The sequence below is a fragment of the Eretmochelys imbricata genome, chromosome 2 (genome assembly GCF_965152235.1).
Source record: "Eretmochelys imbricata isolate rEreImb1 chromosome 2, rEreImb1.hap1, whole genome shotgun sequence".
Lineage (NCBI taxonomy): Eukaryota > Metazoa > Chordata > Testudines > Cheloniidae > Eretmochelys > Eretmochelys imbricata.
Window position 1 is genome coordinate 120,525,125 of NC_135573.1, and position 18,997 is coordinate 120,544,121.

At 40.0% G+C, this 18,997-nt stretch overlaps 1 protein-coding gene across 2 annotated transcripts in view; it reads right to left on the reverse strand.

Annotated features, from left to right (window-relative positions):
• GMDS (GDP-mannose 4,6-dehydratase) overlaps positions 1 to 18,997 on the reverse strand; it is a 551,250-nt gene that overhangs the window by 499,863 nt on the left and 32,390 nt on the right. The gene's annotated exons all lie outside the window — the stretch shown is intronic.

The window sequence follows — 18,997 nt, forward strand, 5'->3', positions numbered from 1 at the left end:
GGGCAATGAAAATAATTAGGGGGTTGGGGCACATGACTTATGAGTTGAGGCTGAGGGAACTGGGCTTAGTCAGGCTGCAGAAGAAGAGAAGAGTGAGGGGGAATTTGATAGCAGCCTTCAACTACCTGAAGTAGGGTTCCAAAGAGGATGGAGCTAGGCTGTTCTCAGTGGTGGCAGATGACAGAACAAGGAGAAATGGTCTCAAGGTGCAGTGGGAGAGGTCTAGGTTGGATGTTAGGGAAAACTATTTCACTTGGAGGGTGGTGAAGCACTGGAATGGGTTACCTAGGGAGGTGGTGGAATCTCCATCCTTAGAGGTTTTTAAGGCCCAGCTTGACAAAGCCCTGACTTGGATGATTTAGTAGGGGTTGGTCCTGCTTTGAGCAGGGAGTTGGACTAGATGACCTCCTGGGGTCTCTTCCAACTGTAATCTATGATTCTATGATCCCTGTCACTCATTCCCAGCTTCTGGCAAGTTTGACCAGGTTTAGGCTTAATTACAGAATTTACAGGTCTAGGCACCAAAGTTCGGTACAAAGAGAGAGAGCGAGCCTGTTTTTCAGTGGTTACTAGCCACAACACTATTAAGTTGTATAACTTCTCACAGATTCTAAGAAATAGTAATATACAAAATATTTATAGGAAACTTGATAGCTCAGGAGATTGTGTAATGGAATATTAGCTATACTAAGCTTCAGCCAATAAGTCTAGTCTAGATTGATAGTAACGGAAAGTTATTACCATATAAAAACAATTCCATGATCTCTGTGAAATGAGCTGTCAGTTTCTGTCCAGTGAACAGCTTAACAACATCCACATCACAAAAAATGATTAAGATATCCAGTGGACTGATGGATAATTTTTTGTAATACTCACAATAGCCTTTGGCTAAATAGTTTACTCATATAGCTAGTCCTTCCATATCAAGGGCAAGTTAAAACAGCACCGCAAGTGTAACAGAATGCTGTTCCTCAGGGACGCACACCATACATCCCCAAGCCCTGCAAGATTTGGGGTGCTGAATTAATGGAGCACAAGAGAAGGGTCACATGACTGCAGGCTGCAAGCAGTACCTGATGTAAACATATGAACCTTACCCTCAGTAGAAAGAAACCCAGGATCAGGGAACGACCTTAGACTGTACTTACCACTCGCTCAAATGCAAGGACTCCAAGGGAGACCTGAAAGTAGGAGCCAGTAAGGGGAAACCTCAGCTGGGGAGGCTTCAATTGCAAAGCCCTGAAAGAAGGGTTGTAAAGGACTGTGAACCCCTGGAATGAAGGCCTAAAACACCCTGAAGGATGGTGAAAAGTGTTTGGAGTTGCTATGTTTTGAATCTTGGTTTCAAAATAAACTAAGAACTGCCCTGAGTAAAACAAACTCCTGGAATTGTGCTGCTACTTAGAGTATGATTTCACCTTCCCTGGCTACTAGCAGATCACTCCACTAGCTTACAGCAGGAAGCTTGTAATGCTGCTGGCTGTGTTATACAATTCTCCTGATAAGGCGTTTAAGTCTATAGGAGTATAGGTCTGACATTTACATGACCACTAATATTAATTAATTTTTAATTAATTGATTTAATTAATATGCAGTAGTGAAAGTACAAGCAGTCCATAGCTATGTCACAGTTAAAGGGTATGGATATCATCAGGCTAGCCTTGTTCCCATTGACTTTGGGGCAGATTTTGATAATTCTGATATATTTCTCTCACCAAAAAATGTTGTTAAGGGCAGGCCACATAAGTGAATTTAGTATTATTATTATTATTGATGTAAACAATATATCCTAAACTTAGATTTTCAAAAGATTTTTATCCAATACATAAAAACCACACATTTAGGATACATCTGTTTCTCAAACAATCAGAAGCTTCCTTGAACAGCAGGCGAGGCAATAAAGTTCTCATATTTTCCATTTTTAACTTAACTTATTTGCAAAAAAGACTTCTGAAGTTGCATCCTCTATCTACTTTAATTCCTATTAACTCTAACAAGACCACCACTTTTTAAAGTTGCCACTTATGTAGCTAGTATGAACTGTCACTTCAACAGAAATAATCAGTGTTGTATAAAAAATTGTGTAATAAATAAAAACTCTTGCTGTATAATAAAAACATAGAAGTACTTTTAAAAAGTAGTAAACAATGTAGGTAGTTATTTGTTCTTCCTCCCAGTTGCCTGTAAGCATTTTTAATGAAGTACACGGAGAGCCTAAAAAAAAGAGCCAAAGGCCTCACAACCACCTATAAAGTTTCAGCAAAAACAACGAACTTTCACTTATCAAGATCTGACTAATCAGAGATCAGGATTTAAATTAAACCACAAAGAGTACTTATTAATTCTCACAATGTGTTGTCATATTAAATTAGCACTTTGAACAAGCTATTTTACTTAAGCCTTTAAGGGCTGCCACCATACATACTACACCATTATGAAAACAGTGTATTTTTCTGAAATGCATAAGGTAATTTCCCACAATACCCAGAACGTTTCGAGTAGAAATATCAAAATGAACATCTGATATCTGAAACCTTTTCATGTTGGCAAAAGGCCATCCCAATATAAAAGCTAGATGAAAAATTTTAAAGTAAAAAGATGTGTAAAACTAACCATAGCAACTTATTAGGAAACTTGATCAAATGGTATGAGAGGTCAAAGAATGTCACTTTCAAAGATATCTGCAGTTTGGGCTGATTGATAATCCACTAACTTCAGTGAGCTTTGGATCAAGCCCTTTACAAGGAAATGAGACTAACCAATTTATTTGAGCATAAGCTTTCATGAGCTACAGCTCACTTCATCGGATGCATACTGATGAAGTGAGCATCATGCATCAGTATGCATCCGATGAAGTGAGCTGTAGCTCACGAAGGCTTATGCTCAAATAAATTGGCTAGTCTAAGGTGCCACAAGTACTCCTTTTCTTTTTGCGAATACAGACTAACACGGCTGTTACTCTGAAAGGAAATGAGAGGTTGTTTATTTTGAAGACTTCATTGAAATGTATCTTTATGTTAACTGTTCCACAGAGTCTGGTTACTCACATTTGGCACAGAAAACTGTATTTAAATTTAATTTACCATATACCTTTAAAATATAATCTTTCCCTCATACCTAGGAACAATGAAACCCCTCTGACAGCAAGTTAATGTATATCTATTACCACCACGAGCCAGAAAGAGACATGTAATTACCTGTAAAGACAAAAGCAAAATGGAAAGGTATTAAAAACCTACCAACTTTATTTTAATGTAGGCCCTGATCCTGAAAACATGTGCTTACCTTTTTTCATGTCCATTGGCTACAGTGGGACTACCTACGTGAGTGAAGCCAAGTATGTTCCTAGAACTGTTTGCAATACTGGGGCCTAATTAGAAATTCAACTAGTGGTTTAGTTATGAACTGTAAATAGACTAATCTCAGTTATTCAAAGAAATAATAAATCAATAGATTTCAAAATATTTTAATCCCATTATTAGAAACAAAAAGTTCTCTAGGCACAGAGTTCACACTGCAAGTGACATTACACTGCGACTTATTTTTGCTTTTTGGGAACCCTCTTCTCCTCACCCCTCTTTAAAGAAAAAAAGGTAACCTACCATGTTACATATTAGTCTATACTAGCCTAAAGTTAGACATTTGAAAATCAGCAGGTCTAGATAATTTGCATCTAGGATTTTTAAAAGAGATTGCTAAGGAGCTCACTGGACTGTTAATGTTGATTTTAAGTAAGTCTGGAGTACTGAGGAAGTTTCAGAAGGCTGGAAGAAAGCCAATGTTGTGCCTATTTTTAAAAAAGGTAAAAATGGGATGACCCAGGTAATTATAAATCTGTTGCCTGACATCAACCCCAAGCAAGAGAACAGAGTGTCTGATACGGGACTCAAAGAATGGTAATATAGTTAATGCAAATCAATGCAGGTTTATGGAAGAGAGACCCTGTCAAATTAATATTTTTTTAAAATCAGATGACAAGATTGGTTGTTAAAGGTAATAGTGTTGATGTAATATACTTAGCCTTACAGAAGTATATTATATTTGACTTAATACCACACATTTTGATTAAAAAATTAGAATGACATAAAATTAACATAGCACATGTTACATGCATTAAAAACTAGCTAATTCATAGGTCTCAAAATGTAACTGAAAATGGGGAATTGTCATCAAGCAGGTCTGTTTCCAGTATGATTCCACAGGGACAAATTCTTGGCCGTATGCTATTTAACATCTTTTTCGGTGACTTGGAAGAAAACAAAATCACGACCAACAAACTTTGCAGATGACAAAAATTGGATGAGTGGTAAATAATGAAGAGGTCACTGATTCAGAGTGATCTAGAGCAGTGCTTTGCAAGCTATCTGATGTGGGGGACCAGCAATTTTTTTTTCCGATGTGCGCACAGACTGGCAGCCGATGGCTTGGTCCGCGGACCACCACTTTGAGTAGCACTGATTTAGATCACTCGATAAATTGAGCGCAAGCAAACTGTGTTTTAATACAGCTAAATGTAAATCCGGAAACAAAGTCTTACTAACAGAAGGTGGGGGAAGCAGGGACTCTGACAAAGATTGGGGTCTTGGTGGATAATCAGCTGAACATGAGCTCCCAGTGCAATGCTGTGGCTAAAAAAGCTAATGAGATCCTGGGAGGCATAAACAGGGCAACCTTGAGTAGAGGTCATTTTCTCTCTGTACTTGGCACTGGTGCAACCACTGCTGGATTCTCATGTCCAGTTCTACTGCCCACAGTTCAGAAGAATGTTGATAAATTGGAGAGAGTTCGGAGAAGAGCCACAAGAATCAGAAAACACTGATAGACCCAAAGAACTCAGTCTAGTTAGCTTAATGAAGAGAAGGTTAAAGGGGAGTAAAGTACCTTCACATTGGGAACAAATATTTAATAACTGGCTCTTCAATTTAGCAGAGAAAGGTGTAACATGATCCCAGGGCCGGAAGTTGAAGCTAGACAAATTCAGATCACAAATAAGGTGTACATTTTTAACTAGAGTAATTAACCGTTGGAACAATTACAAAGGCTGTGGTGGATTCTCCACTACAAACTAATTTCAAATAAAGACTGGATATTTTTCAAAGAGATCAGCTGTAGGAATTATTTTGGGGACGTTCTAGAGCCCGTGTTCTACAAGAGATCAGACTATATGTTCACAGTGGTTTCTTCTGGCCTTCTATTAATCTACAAATTCACAACTGATTACGTGAAGTAGTACCACACAATAGATGGAACTTACTTCTGATGTGTTTGTCCTTCAAAATTATACTATCCTATTTTTTAGTGTACCTGCTCCTCCAGCATGTAGCATGGCCAAAAAGCCCCACACATTTTTAGTAGTAAGCAGTAAAGATTTTCCTTGAAAAATCCTCCCATCCCGTTTTCTTACGATTTCCTTTCTATTCTCATAACCCTAATATAGTTTTACTTTTAGGCTCCAGCTACACATCACTGGTGGTGGGGTTGTGTTAGGTACATAGAGCTACACACTGCAGCAGAAAAGCAGACCATCTATATTGCGGCATGTAGCTACACGTGTCAATGAAAGGCTCTGGCAGAGAAGCAAGCTTCAGCCTTACTGAAGCCTTCTCCCCGGCCCCCCGCCAGAAAGCAGCAGGGAGCTGGCAAAGCTTTTCTCCACAGCCAGAGCCTTCCTTGTGGCAGAGAAGGGCTCCAGCAGCAGGGAGCTGGCAAAGCCTTTCCCTGATGGGGAAGTCTTTTCCTGAGGTGGGCAAAGGCTCCAGAAGCAGAGAGGCAGCAAGACACTACATAGATCAGGAAGCATGGTGTGGGCAAGTACATAGCATGTAGGGTGTGTACTCACGACTGTACTCTACTTGCCTAAGCCATGCCTCACCAGCTATGCAGCTATTTGTACCTGTACTAGGAGGGCTATGTGGAGATGTACACTAACCTCTATAGAAAGAAGCATGCAGTGGAGACATACTCCTAGATGTTGGCTTTCATTTTGTTCTCTAAGCCACAACAGTTCCTAACTTTGATCCTTTGACGCAGAGTAGACAGGATAATATATATTCTGTCCAACTCTACCCACTAAATCACACAGATTGCACCATGCCACAGTTATTTCAGCTCTGAACATGTCAAATCTGTTTTGTGACCATGGAAAACATCTATCAAGTAAACATAAGCAGAGTAAGCTAAAATTATGGTAATCAGCAGCAAAAATCAGTTCAGTTTAGGTCCTGTAAGTTTAGGAGATAAATAGTGGGAAAGAATTGGCAGGAAGATAGGGTTTGTAGATATCCCCCTAACCCCCTCTTTTCTCAGTCTTAGACTTAAGAAACATCGCACGAAATTCCCAAACTATGGAAGGCAAAAAAAATGCTATGACTGGTGGCAAGAGATTTTGGTGTTCATGACAAGGTAAGAAAACATTAGCCTGCTGTGTACATGGGGGGGTGGAGGGATGTCGTCTTTTTTTAAAAAAAACAACCTTTCAAGCAAAAGACAAATTACTCCATTGTAACATGGAATAGATGTATGAGGCTCCGTGGTTAAGAAAAAGCTGGAATCATTTTAAAATAACTTTGCCAGAAGACTTCAAACATTTCCTCTCTAGTTTCAGGAGCTTGCATACAAGCTGAGCAAAATTTATAAACAAGACCACCACTTTGGCCCATAAGAAGATTTTTAATTTTTAGTTTTAAACAATTAAATTAAAAACTAAATCAACAGAACTAGAGAGAGGAGCATATATATCCACAAACACAAAACTATATACAATAATGCTCTATAAAAAGTAGCTATCTTGTTTTAAAATTAGATTTCAATAGTATGTGTTTACTTGCATTAAAACACAATACACTAAATACAAATGTTAATAAATAATTGGCACCAAAAGGAGAGGTCCTGGATCAGCGAGTACAGGATTTCTCTCTCCATAATTGGTAATGACAACCCTTTTCTTCTCCTGCAAGCCACCCTCCCTCCCCTTCCCCTACCTACACTTCTTAAATCTGTTTTACAGAATATTATTTGCTTTCTGTTCAAAAACGCAAATGAAGAAGTGCTTCTGTCAAATTGCAATTCTAGGACATTCATCTGCAATACGTGAAGGAGGTTGTTGTGTACACCCAGTAAGGAAAAACAGCATTGTCCTTTGCCTTAAGAGCGTTGATACCCTGCAGCATAATATTTCGGTTTGTCTAAAATGTAGGCACCTTAGTAAAAACTATTTGTTGTTCCGACTCTTCAGTTTTGATTGTTTCACCTTTTCTCAGAAAGCAAAGCAAAAAAAGGACAGTCCTTTCTGAATCCAAAGTCTCGCAACGATGGAGAGATACTGAAGTATTTTAAAACTGTGAATTAACAGAAAAATGGGTGATATACTTATGCCGCCAACAACGTTTTCATTTAATATTGCACTCAGTTTCAAGTAATCATAGCTGTAGTTTGTTCAAAGGTCGTGTACACTAAGGCCACAGCAGCTTTTCGCCAAGCTAAAAAGTTTAACATTTTATTTCAATTTGTATGGAATAAAAGCACATTTTAAATTGCTGTCTTATGCGTTTTATTATTACGGAGAAAGAACACTACAATTTGTGGCTTCCTTAGATGCTTAACTATAGACATTGTCAAGTAATACTAAGCTGAAGAGGGACTTACACTTGGAAGTTTTCCCCAGAGTGAATCAGACAAACTTAAATCCATTTACCTTTCACATGTTTTACTTGCGTTTTCATGAGAAATTCTTAAATACATTTATGTTGAAGTAGTAAATGGTGAGGGGGGCCACAATCTATATTCTGCTTCTACTTGAGCATGTAATGCAGGGTCCAATTATCTCTGGGACAGATGTGTGAGTATGAGGGAGTGGAGCTCAGCTTCCCTTTGCCCGCCTTTGGAGTGATCACCTTGAAAGGCCTTCCACTAAGTCTGTCCCACCATGCCCTCCAATGGCTGGAAAGCTGGAGCTAGTCAAGTTCTGACAGGAAATAAGGCATACATTTTTAAACAGTGAGGTTAAGTAATCACTGGAACAGTGATTCTCCATCACTAACCATTTTTAAATGAAGATCTTCTAAAAGACACGCACTAGGATATATTTTGGGAAAATTCTATGGCCTGTGTTATACAGGAGGTCACAATAGACCCTTCTGGCCTTGGGATGTATGAATGTACACAGTGAAGAACTATCCAAGAACTATCCAAACTGGAGGAGGAAGAGCTGTGGTTTAGTCTCGACATGACATTTCCTCTTCCCTAGTATTTGGTGCTGACTGCAGCAGAAATGTTTAGCATCAGGTCTAAGTCTGACAGGGAGAGGAGATGCTACAGTACAGGGGTGCATTGAGAAAGGGACAGTAGCCATGCAGCATGGAATCTGTGCAGACTGAAACTTGCTAAAAACTACTTCCTGAAATTCTGGCTGGGCTTAAAGAGTTGCAACTAGACACCAGAGATCCAGGTCCTACATAGAGGCTATTTAGGCCCATATTGATAAGCATTGTTGATGTCTGTACTGTTAAGGGCTCTGCATAAACAAGGAGTGGTTTCTTCCTCAAAAAAACGCTGTATATTAAACAAATTCACCAATTATTAGGCTGTCATGAATTTCCAGTTGTAGGAAGTGGTACCCCGCTTTAGGTTCCTATTGGACCCATGTCATAAATATAAGGGGAAGGGTAAACCCCTTTGAAATTCCTCCTGGCCAGGGGAAAGCTCCTCTCACCTGTAAAGGGTTAAGAAGCTAAAGGTAACCTCGCTGGCACCTGACCAAAATGACCAATGAGGAGACAAGATACTTTCAAAAGCTGGGAGGAGGGAGAGAAACAAAGGGTCTGTGTCTGTCTGTATGCTGCTTTTGCCAGGGACAGAACAGGAATGGAGTCTTAGAACTTTTAGTAAGTAATCTAGCTAGGTATGTGTTAGATTATGATTTCTTTAAATGGCTGAGAAAAGAATTGTGCTGAATAGAATAACTATTTCTGTGTATCTTTTTTGTAACTTAAGGTTTTGCCTAGAGGGGTTCTCTATGTTTTTGAATCTATTTACCCTGTAAGATATCTACCATCCTGATTTTACAGGGGGGATTTCTTTATTTCTATTTACTTCTATTTTCTATTAAAAGTCTTGTAAAAAACTGAATGCTTTTTCATTGTTCTCAGATCCAAGGGTTTGGGTCTGTGGTCACCTATGCAAATTGGTGAGGCTTTTTATCCAACATTTCCCAGGAAAGGGGGGTGCAAGTGTTGGGAGGATTGTTCATTGTTCTTAAGATCCAAGGGTCTGGGTCTGTAGTCACCTAGGCAAATTGGTGAGGCTTTTTACCAAACCTTGTCCAGGAAGTGGGGTGCAGGGTTTTGGGAAGTATTTTGGGGGGAAAGACGCGTCCAAACAGCTCTTCCCCAGTAACCAGTATTAGTTTGGTGGTGGTAGCGGCCATTCCAAGGACCACGGGTGGAATACTTTGTACCTTGGGGAAGTTTTGACCTAAGCTGGTAAAGATAAGCTTAGGAGGTTTTTCATGCAGGTCCCCACATCTGTACCCTAGAGTACAAATTCACCAATTATTAGGCTGTCATGAATTTCCAGTTGTAGGAAGTGGTACCCCGCTTTAGGTTCCTATTGGACCCATCATTGCTTCTTGGCTTCTGGATATCATTGACAACAGTACTTTTCACAGTCCATGACTAGCAAAAAGTACTAGATGGACACCAAGTATCAGCAGTTAAAACTAACTAGGAAGCATTTGGTGTTGCAACCTATGTTTGAACATGCCGCCTCTGGTAGCGAGGCTTTAACTGAAATTTGGCAGCCTATCAAAGCACAAGTCGAGCATTTTCCAAGGCACAATGCAAGATGCATTTGTTTTATCTATCTTGTTTCCCCTTCACGATCTTTTTTTCAGTTAATAAGGTAACAGTAATACTACACAATCTGATAATTTTGCCTCACTGCAGAAAGCAAAGTGGAAGTTCTGATTATTCTATCTTACTAATCACAAAGAGCAAGCAGACAGATGCAAGCCAAAATGCTTCAAGCTTTCAGGGGTAATAGCGTGACCTCAATCATTTTTAGCACAGCTTGTTCTGGCCTGTGTTTCAGCTCCAAAGAGATTGACAGTTTGTTACACGTTTTGGCCATCACAGTTATCTGCTTATGGGACCACTCATTCCTTGAACAGGTAACTGTATAAAATATCAGATAGCAGAATTTTCCCCCAAAGAGACACTGATCAAGACAGGATCTAGATGTGCATCTTGTTACTGTACATGTCTACTTCCCTTGTGCCTTCCTTAGTGACAAAACCGAATCTTACGACTGGCAGCACTGCAACGTACTGTGGCTCTGTCACCATTAGTAGATTTGCCAATTAAATTCTGCTTTTAAAACTTATTGAGCACATCCAAGACAGAATGAAAATTAAAATACAATGTGTGTTCTGATACCAGGCTAATTTGGAGAGGGAGAATCTTGTTTTTAATTGGAAACTGAAAAAGCCTGATGAAGAACAGAGTGATTGCTTTTCAGTCACTTTTTTGGTCCTCAGCATATTTGCATGAAACCCTAATATCACGTTTATAATGAATCAGCTGCACAGACTTCAGTTTTATTTTTTACTTTTTTCGGAAGATTTCCTAGACTGCCCAATATCCTAAAAATTATAGTACTCCCATCTTTTGTCTTCCCCCAACCAGATAGGGCAAGAAATCCTCGGTTTAAAAGACCTAAATCAAAATCATCATAGGCTCCATAAGTACTTCTGAAAGTGTTACCACTGGTCAGTTAAATATTATTTTCACACCTCCACCTCTTTCAAAAGCTATAGTAAAGATAAGTTTAAAAGAAATACCACACAGTAAATTAGTTGAGAGAACATGTTATCCCCACCATCCAAGGAATGTAAAATGCACATAATGCATTCAAGAAAATATTTTTCTCCAAACTCAGGATAGTAAGAGAGACAGCATGTTACACAGCACAGGTGCTTTGATACAATATTAGTGCTAAAGTGTAATGCATTGCTATGATGTAATGTAAGCCATATATAGCTTTAAAAATGTCTTAGGAGGTAGATTCTTGAGCCACCTAGTGGCATGTTTGCTTTATTGCAGTGCTAAACACCAGTATTCTGTATACATCTTTGAACAGACCACCACATAGTGCTCTGCTTTACCTGTTCCATGCACTTCTAGGTGCCAAAACCCAACAGAATTCACACATACTAATATTTACCAATAATGTGGTCATAAAGCAACATTTAACTTAGTAAGAAAAACCTACTGCTGTTGAATATGGGTTGCACCACAGAAAGATACTATCAAAAGCTGCAGGGTCAACCTAAGACTCCTTTGTATTAAGCGTTTGAGTCCATTCACTGTTTATGTGACAGTTCTAAACCAACTAATACAGCATACACCTGCTAGATTCTCCAGTCTGTACAGATAGGGTCTCTTTAGGTAAAAAAGATTTATGTTGACTCGCTCTAGAAATGTCACCTAAACAGAAAAATAGGCAAAGAAATTCTTACCTAAAATTACAACCCACGCAAAAAAGTAATTCTGAATTTCTCTGGTGATTTCTGAATATGTCGGGTTGGTTTAAAAAAAAAGGGAGTCATGGACTTTCAGGCATCATCTTTAAAAACCATACATATTGGTCCTAAAGATTGTTCTGAAATGGTATATTTCCGAGCTTTAAGTTCCCCTTTTTCAAAAAATGGTTTTATTACTTGCAAAGCAGGTTGACTGTACTGGAGCCTGAAGTCAGTTTCCACAGTGTGGATGCAGTGTGGACAGTGACATCATAAACTTCCCCTCAATCATGACCTAAATAGATCAACTCTGGTACAAGTATAGTTTTCCCCCTTGCCCCTCCAATAGTTGGGCCCCTCTTGCCAGGAAAGTTGGGAGTTATGAAGGCTACTAAAAGCTTTCTTAGAGGTTTTCTAGATATTTGCTTAGCATTACACGAGATACATCCCACATTATGTATGTGTGAGTACATATGCACATGCTCTTTGCTTTCTGATTTCTCTCTTGTCAGCATGTAGTACTCAACTCTTAGACAAAGTGAAAAAAGAAACAACTGGATAAGCGAGCAACATAAAGAAGCAGAAGCAGCACTTGCAAAGGAACAGGTCAGATTTAGACTGGAACCAATATTGGAGAAGCACACAGAACACAACTGAAGTTGTTACAACAGCTTTATAGACTTCGAACAAGCTTTTGAGAGCATTTGGCAGAAAGGATTATGGAAAGCGATGGGAAAGTATAGCATCCCTGAAAAATTGATTGGTCTGAAAGAAAAAACATCTACAGTGAGTGTGGAGAGTAGACCAGAAGCTAACAATATGGGTCAGGATGATAGGAGTGAGACAAGGATTGCATACTATCACCAGATTTGCTCAATTTGGTACCGGAAGCAGTAATGGCTGTAGCACTGAGTGATGAAAGAGGAGGAGTCATGTTAACTGGTAGAATAGTGCATAACCTTACATTTGCAGATTATATTGACATAGCATTGACCAAGGAAGATTTACAGAGAATAACTGAAAAGGTAGACCAGGAAAGCAGAAAATTCAGATTGAAGATTAGCACAGAGAAGACAAAAATTATGGCAATTGGAAGACAGGAGAGAGAGGCAAACATCAAACTTAGTCAACGAACTAGAACAAGTGGAAACATTTGTGTACCTTTGGAGGACTAGCATGAAAGAATGGGAATTGTGAAGATGACATAAATGCAAGAAACAGACTAACTGCTACTGTATTTAGAAAAATCTGCAAGATCTGGAAGGCTAAGGACATTACTACAAAATCAGCACATATGAGACAACTGTCATGCTGATCCTGCTGTATGAGTCAGAACACTGGAGTATAGGGAAAGCCAGTGAATGAAAAATTTTGACTGAAGAAGTGAACCAGGTTGATGGAAACACAGAGTGTTTCAAGACTGAAGAAAAATTAAAAAAGTACCCAGCATGGAGTAATGTAAGGGTATAGACACTGCATTACCATTATCTTTGTCATTCACACATTCAGTGACGGATGTAGTCCTTGGTTTACATGCCACTATGTATTCATCCTTCCTTTCAATAAGAGCCATCAAATCCACACAGTTGTGATTAAAAATAAGATATATTTAAACAGAAACTTCATTATCTTTACTATGTCAAGCATAAGCAGTCATACTGTATGTAAACTAAGCAAAAGGCAGCTTGAAAAATCAGAAGCATGTTACAACAGTAAATGTAACAGTAAAATGTCCTGTAGGAACTTGATCGTGAATGATTTGCACCCTAAGAACAAATTTATCAAAGTCACAGTGGGGACAGATGGGGTGGTGGGTGAGGAACAACACAACTGACAAGTATATGACTTCTTTAGAGACTGCTCAAAATGAAAGGCACTATGGAGATTTAAAACATGAAAAACAATAAAGAATAATAAATTGTAACAATCGTCTTGGATTGCTGCTGCATTCTATTGCAATGTCACGAAGAATGTATAGGGCTTCTGGGTAAAGGCTATAGTTAAACTTGAAATGACTGCAATAAAATTAAATTAAAAAATTAAATAAGAATCTATGTCAGTGATCCTAGATCAAAGCATACTTTAAAGCAACAACCTAATTACATATTTATTTTTTTAAGTTTTAAATGGTTTCAACTTTCACGTTTTGCAAAGTCGCAATGCAACCATATACAACCTTATGATATTGCAGTTCATTGCCTACCTCACCCGTTTTCAAGGCGTCTAAATTAAACCTAAATCTGCTAAGTTATTTTTAAAAGATATGTAGGACGCTTGCATGTATGAAGCAACTTGGCATCAACCTATCATATAAACCAAAATCCAAGGAACCAAACTTGAAATGTACTTTTGAAGATGTGATAATCTATTGAAAATACTTGCAGTATTACAGCATAATAGAAAGGGGTAGATCTTGCACTCGTCCCAAACCCAGAGCTCAATGGCTACCGATTGGAATTTTAGGTGTACTAAGAAACGTAGCACTAGAACTCTGGAACATAAAACTCTTGGTTACTTCCTAGCCTCAGAAAATGATTATGCCCTTCATCTAGTTTATGGAACCGTTAATATGAAATCACTGAATGAGTGGGGTAAGGAGAGGCAGGGAACACAAGAAGGGTAAGGGATGTACTAAAAAACCCACCAAAATAACCCTGAAACGCTGGTCGATTCCCAAAACTGAACTCTAGCAGTCAGGTTTCAAACTCCATAGCTGGTTTTGCCCACCCATATACACATGCAACTTCTAAAAATACAATTAGGGTTATGTGGCATTCTGTAAAACATGTTAAAGCAATAATCCTCTTCAGAAGCAAAACACTTATCCACATGCATTATGAAGGCTGCATTAAGACAAAAGCAAAAGACTCACTTTGACTCAGCAGTCCAGAGAGCATTGCGGGGGGGGGGGAGGCTTATGCGGATAGGGTACCTTCATTTAAATGGCTAGGTTGCTCATCAGCTCCCAGTAACTTTTCTAAAGTAATTGCAGCTGATCAGCATCCAGTCCACCTGAAAAATTCCTAATCTAGTTTTAAAGAAAAACCAGCTCTTAGTACTAAAAGGAAATGCATCTCTCCTGTCTAGACATTCAATTTAAAAAAGAGCAATTCTTTTTCACTTTCTATTAAATAATACATAGGCCAGAAATTTTTATCTAACATTTTGAAAACTCATACAGTAGCTTTATTCATGAAAATGAACACATAAATGAGACCCAACTATTTATTTTCCCCTCAACTGCGACAGTATAGTAAATTTAATGATCTGTTTCATATAAAATTCTGCATAATCCTATGCTGTAGGCTTCTTGGTGTTCGTGGTTATACAAATATTTACTCGGTCCAATTTACTGTGTGTGGTTAACTTTCTTGTATATGCCACCTAAATAATTATGGCACAAAAGTAATAAAGATTTTCCTAGAACATGTTTAACAGAAAGTTACAATTTTCTGAAGAGCAGAGATTTAGGTAATGTCTCTTTATTTGCTTACAACAGAAGTCCAGTACATTAACCCACTTGTGCTAGAAGTAGGGATTTCCCCAAGACTGAAGTGCTCATGCAGTTGGATAGGGGAAATCCCAACTCCCAATACCCAAGGGTTAATAGAAAAAAGTCAATACAGCACTAAAACAAACTAGAAAGAGTGAGTTTCAGAGTAGCAGCCGAGTTAGTCTGTATCCGCAAAAAGAAAAAGGAGTGCTTGGGGCACCTTAGAGACTAACTAATTTATTTGAGCATAAGCTTTCATGAGCTACAGCTCACTTCATCGGTTGCAACCAGTCAGCGGGACTAAGGCAGGCTCCCTACCTGCCCTGGCTCTGTGAGGCTCCCAGAAGTGGCTGACACATCCCTGTAGCACCTAGGTGTAGGGGCAGCCAAGGGATATCTGCGCATTGCCCCCGTCCGAGCGCAGACTCCGCAGCTCCCATTGGCTAGGAACAGTGGACAATGGGAGCTGCAGGGGCAGTGCCTGGGGGGAGGAGAGGCACACGGAGCCACGTGGCCGACCCAAAGCCTAGGAGCCAGAAAGACATATTGGCACCTCTGGGGAACCACCTGAGGTAAGCACCACCCAGCCACAGCCCACATCCTGAACCCCCCTCCTGCACACCAACCCCCGCCCCAGCCCTCACCCCCTCCCATATGCCGAAACCCTCAGCCCCAGCCTGGAGCCCCTTCCTGTACCCCAAAACCCTCATCCCTAGCCCCACCCCAGAGCCCGCACGCCCCCTCAACCCCCTACCCCAGCCCGGAGCCCCCTCCCACACTCCAAACCTCTCAGCCCCATCCCCAGACCAGAGCCCACATCCCCTCCTACACCCCAACCCCTTGCCCCAGCCCTGAGCCACCTTCCGTACTCCAAACCCGTTGGCCCCTGTCCAGAGCCCCCTCCTATACCCCAAGCCCCTCATCCCAGCCTCACTCCAGAGCCTACACCCCCATCCGGAGCCCTCACCCTCTCCCACACCCCAACTCCCTGCCCCAGCCCGATGAAAGTGAGTGAGGGTGGGGGAAGAGCAAACAATGGAGGGAGGGGGATGGAGTGAGCTGGGGTGGGGCCTCAGAAAAGGGGCGGGGTAAGGGTTGCAATTAGAAAGTTGGCAACCCTACTCATCCCCTGGGACCGGAAGAGTGGAAGTGTTGAAAAGGAGCAAGCCTAGGTGGGAAAAGCCCTCTTCCACGAAGCAGGTGAGGTAGCACCCACCCCTCCTCCCCTTTAGGTGGCAAAATACCAGGTTTGATAGGACCCACTGTGGGTAATGGCAGACAGATAAAAAGTGACAAGATTTTAAAGTGCTTATATACGAATGCTAGAAGTCTAAATAATAAGATGGGTGAGCTAGACTGCCTTGCATTAAATGGGGATATCGATATAATAGGCATCACAGAAACTTGGAGGAATGAGTATAATTAATGGGACACAATATATCGGAAATACAGAAACAGGTTGTGCTGGTCAGGGAGTGGCACTATATGTGAAAGAAAGCTAGAATCAAATGAAGTAAAAATCTTAAATGAACCAAACTGTACCATAAAATCTCTATGGATAGTAATTCCATGCTCTAGTAATCAGAATATAGCACTAGGGATATATATTACCAACCACCTGACCAGGATGAGGATAGTGACTGTGAAATGCCCAGGGAGATTAGAGATACTATTAAAATAAAAACTCAATAATAATCCCCACATTGACTGGGTACATGTCACTTCAGGACAGGATGCAGAGATAAAGTTTCTTGACACCTTAAATGACTGCTTCTTGGAGCAGCTAGTCCTGGAATCCACAAGAGGAGAGGCAATTCTCGATATAGTTTTAAGTGGAGCACAGGATCTGCTCCAAGAGGTGAATATAGCTGGACCAATTGGTAATAGTGATCATAATATAATTATATTTAACATCCCTGTGACGGGGAAACCACCACTGCGGCCCAACACTGTAGCATTTAATTTCAGAAAAGGGGACTACACAAAAATAAGGAAGTTAGTTAAACAGAAATTAAAAGCTGCAGTGCCAAAAGTGAAATCCCTGCAAGCTGCATGGAAACTTTTTAAAGACACCAGCTCTGTCCTGAAGCTGCGCAGGGCAGTGGAGCCGGTGGCTTTGGCTTGTGGCCGCGATTAGAAAGGGCTAGGACGACTGGTGCAGGATCCCATGCTGTGCAACTGGTGTCAGAGCCTGCAGGGGACTTTTCTCTTACACCTGCAGAGCTTGGTGGGGTTGGCTCCCTCTCTCTCCCTGCTGCATTTCCTTTGAGTCTGGTTTGTACCTAGATTCTCACCTCCTTCTCCCTATGCTGTCTTCTTTCTATGGGGACTCCCTTAAATTGGAAGACAGGAGAAGAATGTGACAGAAAGTTCAGGCTTTTACTTCAATATTAAAGTTTTATTATAGAGTATTGGTAGTAGTAGCTTTAATTTCTGTATCAAAGTCATGCAAAGGGATCCATGAAGTTAAGTGCGTAGGAGTGGAAGTTAATTGCGATACGACCATATCAGTAAGAAATTTAAGTTACTTTCACCGCTGGTGACTGGGCAACAAAATGGCAGATGAAATTAATTATTGATAAATGCAAAATAATGCACAATGGACAACAATCCCAACTATACATATAAAATGATGGTGTCTAAATTAGCTGTTACCACTCAAGATAGATCTTGGTGTCATTGTGGATAGGTCTCTGAAAACATCCACTCAATGTGCAGCGGCAGTCAAAAAAGCAAACAGAATGTTGGGAATCATTAAAAAAAGGGATAGATGAGACGGAAAATATCATATTGCCTCTATATAAATTCATGGTACGCTCACATCTTTAATACTGAGTGCAGATGTGGTCGGCCCATCTCAAGAAAGATGCATTGGAATTGGAAAAGATTCCGAAAAGGCAACAAAAATTATTAGGGGTATGGAACGGCTTCCATATGAGGAGAGATCAATCAGACTGGAGCTTTTCAGCTTGGAAAAGAGGCGACTAACGTGGAATAAGATTGAGGTCCATAAAATCATGACTGGTGTGGAAAAAGTAGATAAGGGAGGGTTATTTACTCTTTCTCAAAAGAACTAGGCAGTCACCAAATGAAATTAATAGGCAGCAGTTTAAAACAAACAAAAAGGTAAATTTTTTCACACAATATACAGTCAACTTGTGGAACTCCCTGCCAGAGGATGTTGTGAAGGCCAAGACTGTAACAGGGTTCAAAAAAGAACTAGATAAGTTCATGGAGGATAGGTCCATCAATGGTTATTAGCCAGGATAGGCAGGGATGGCATCCCGAGCCTCTGTTTGTCAGAAGCTGGGAATGGGCAATAGGGATGGATCACTTGATGATTACCTGTTCTGTTCATTCCCTCTGGGGCACCTAGCATTGGCCACTGTCTGAAGACAGGATACTCAGCTAGATGGACCTTTGGTCTGACCCAGTATGGCTGTTCTTATGTTAAAACTGCCCAACGTTCTATAATCACTTAAAATACTAATGGAAAAAAAGGGACAAACCCTGTTACATTCCTCTTCTCAACTTTAAACATAGAGGATACTAGTTTGTTTTTGCAATATCAATTGTTGGCATCACATAGAGGGCTGTGATCTATTTTCTAAAATCTGACCCAAAACTTAACTTGTGTCACATGCAGCAAAAATCCCACTCTATGGCCCCAATTTTGCAAAGAGAACTCCAGGGGCAGAGTTTATTTCCTTCATATTCAATATAGCTTCCATAAAAATCCCTCAAATTCTATTATAATTTTATAATTATAATTTAAAACTAAATGAATTTGTAGCTCAGTTAATCTTTCACTAGTTTAAAACTCATTTTTACAATTCTATTATTTCTGACGATGTCATGACTGTCCAACTCATTCGGATGACTTGTAGAATTGTTTAGATATGCTGTTGGGGTTCCCTCCCTCATACTTTTAACTAATTTAGCCAACAGGTTTCACAGGTCACTTCCCTACTCAAAGATTTTTGTATTAA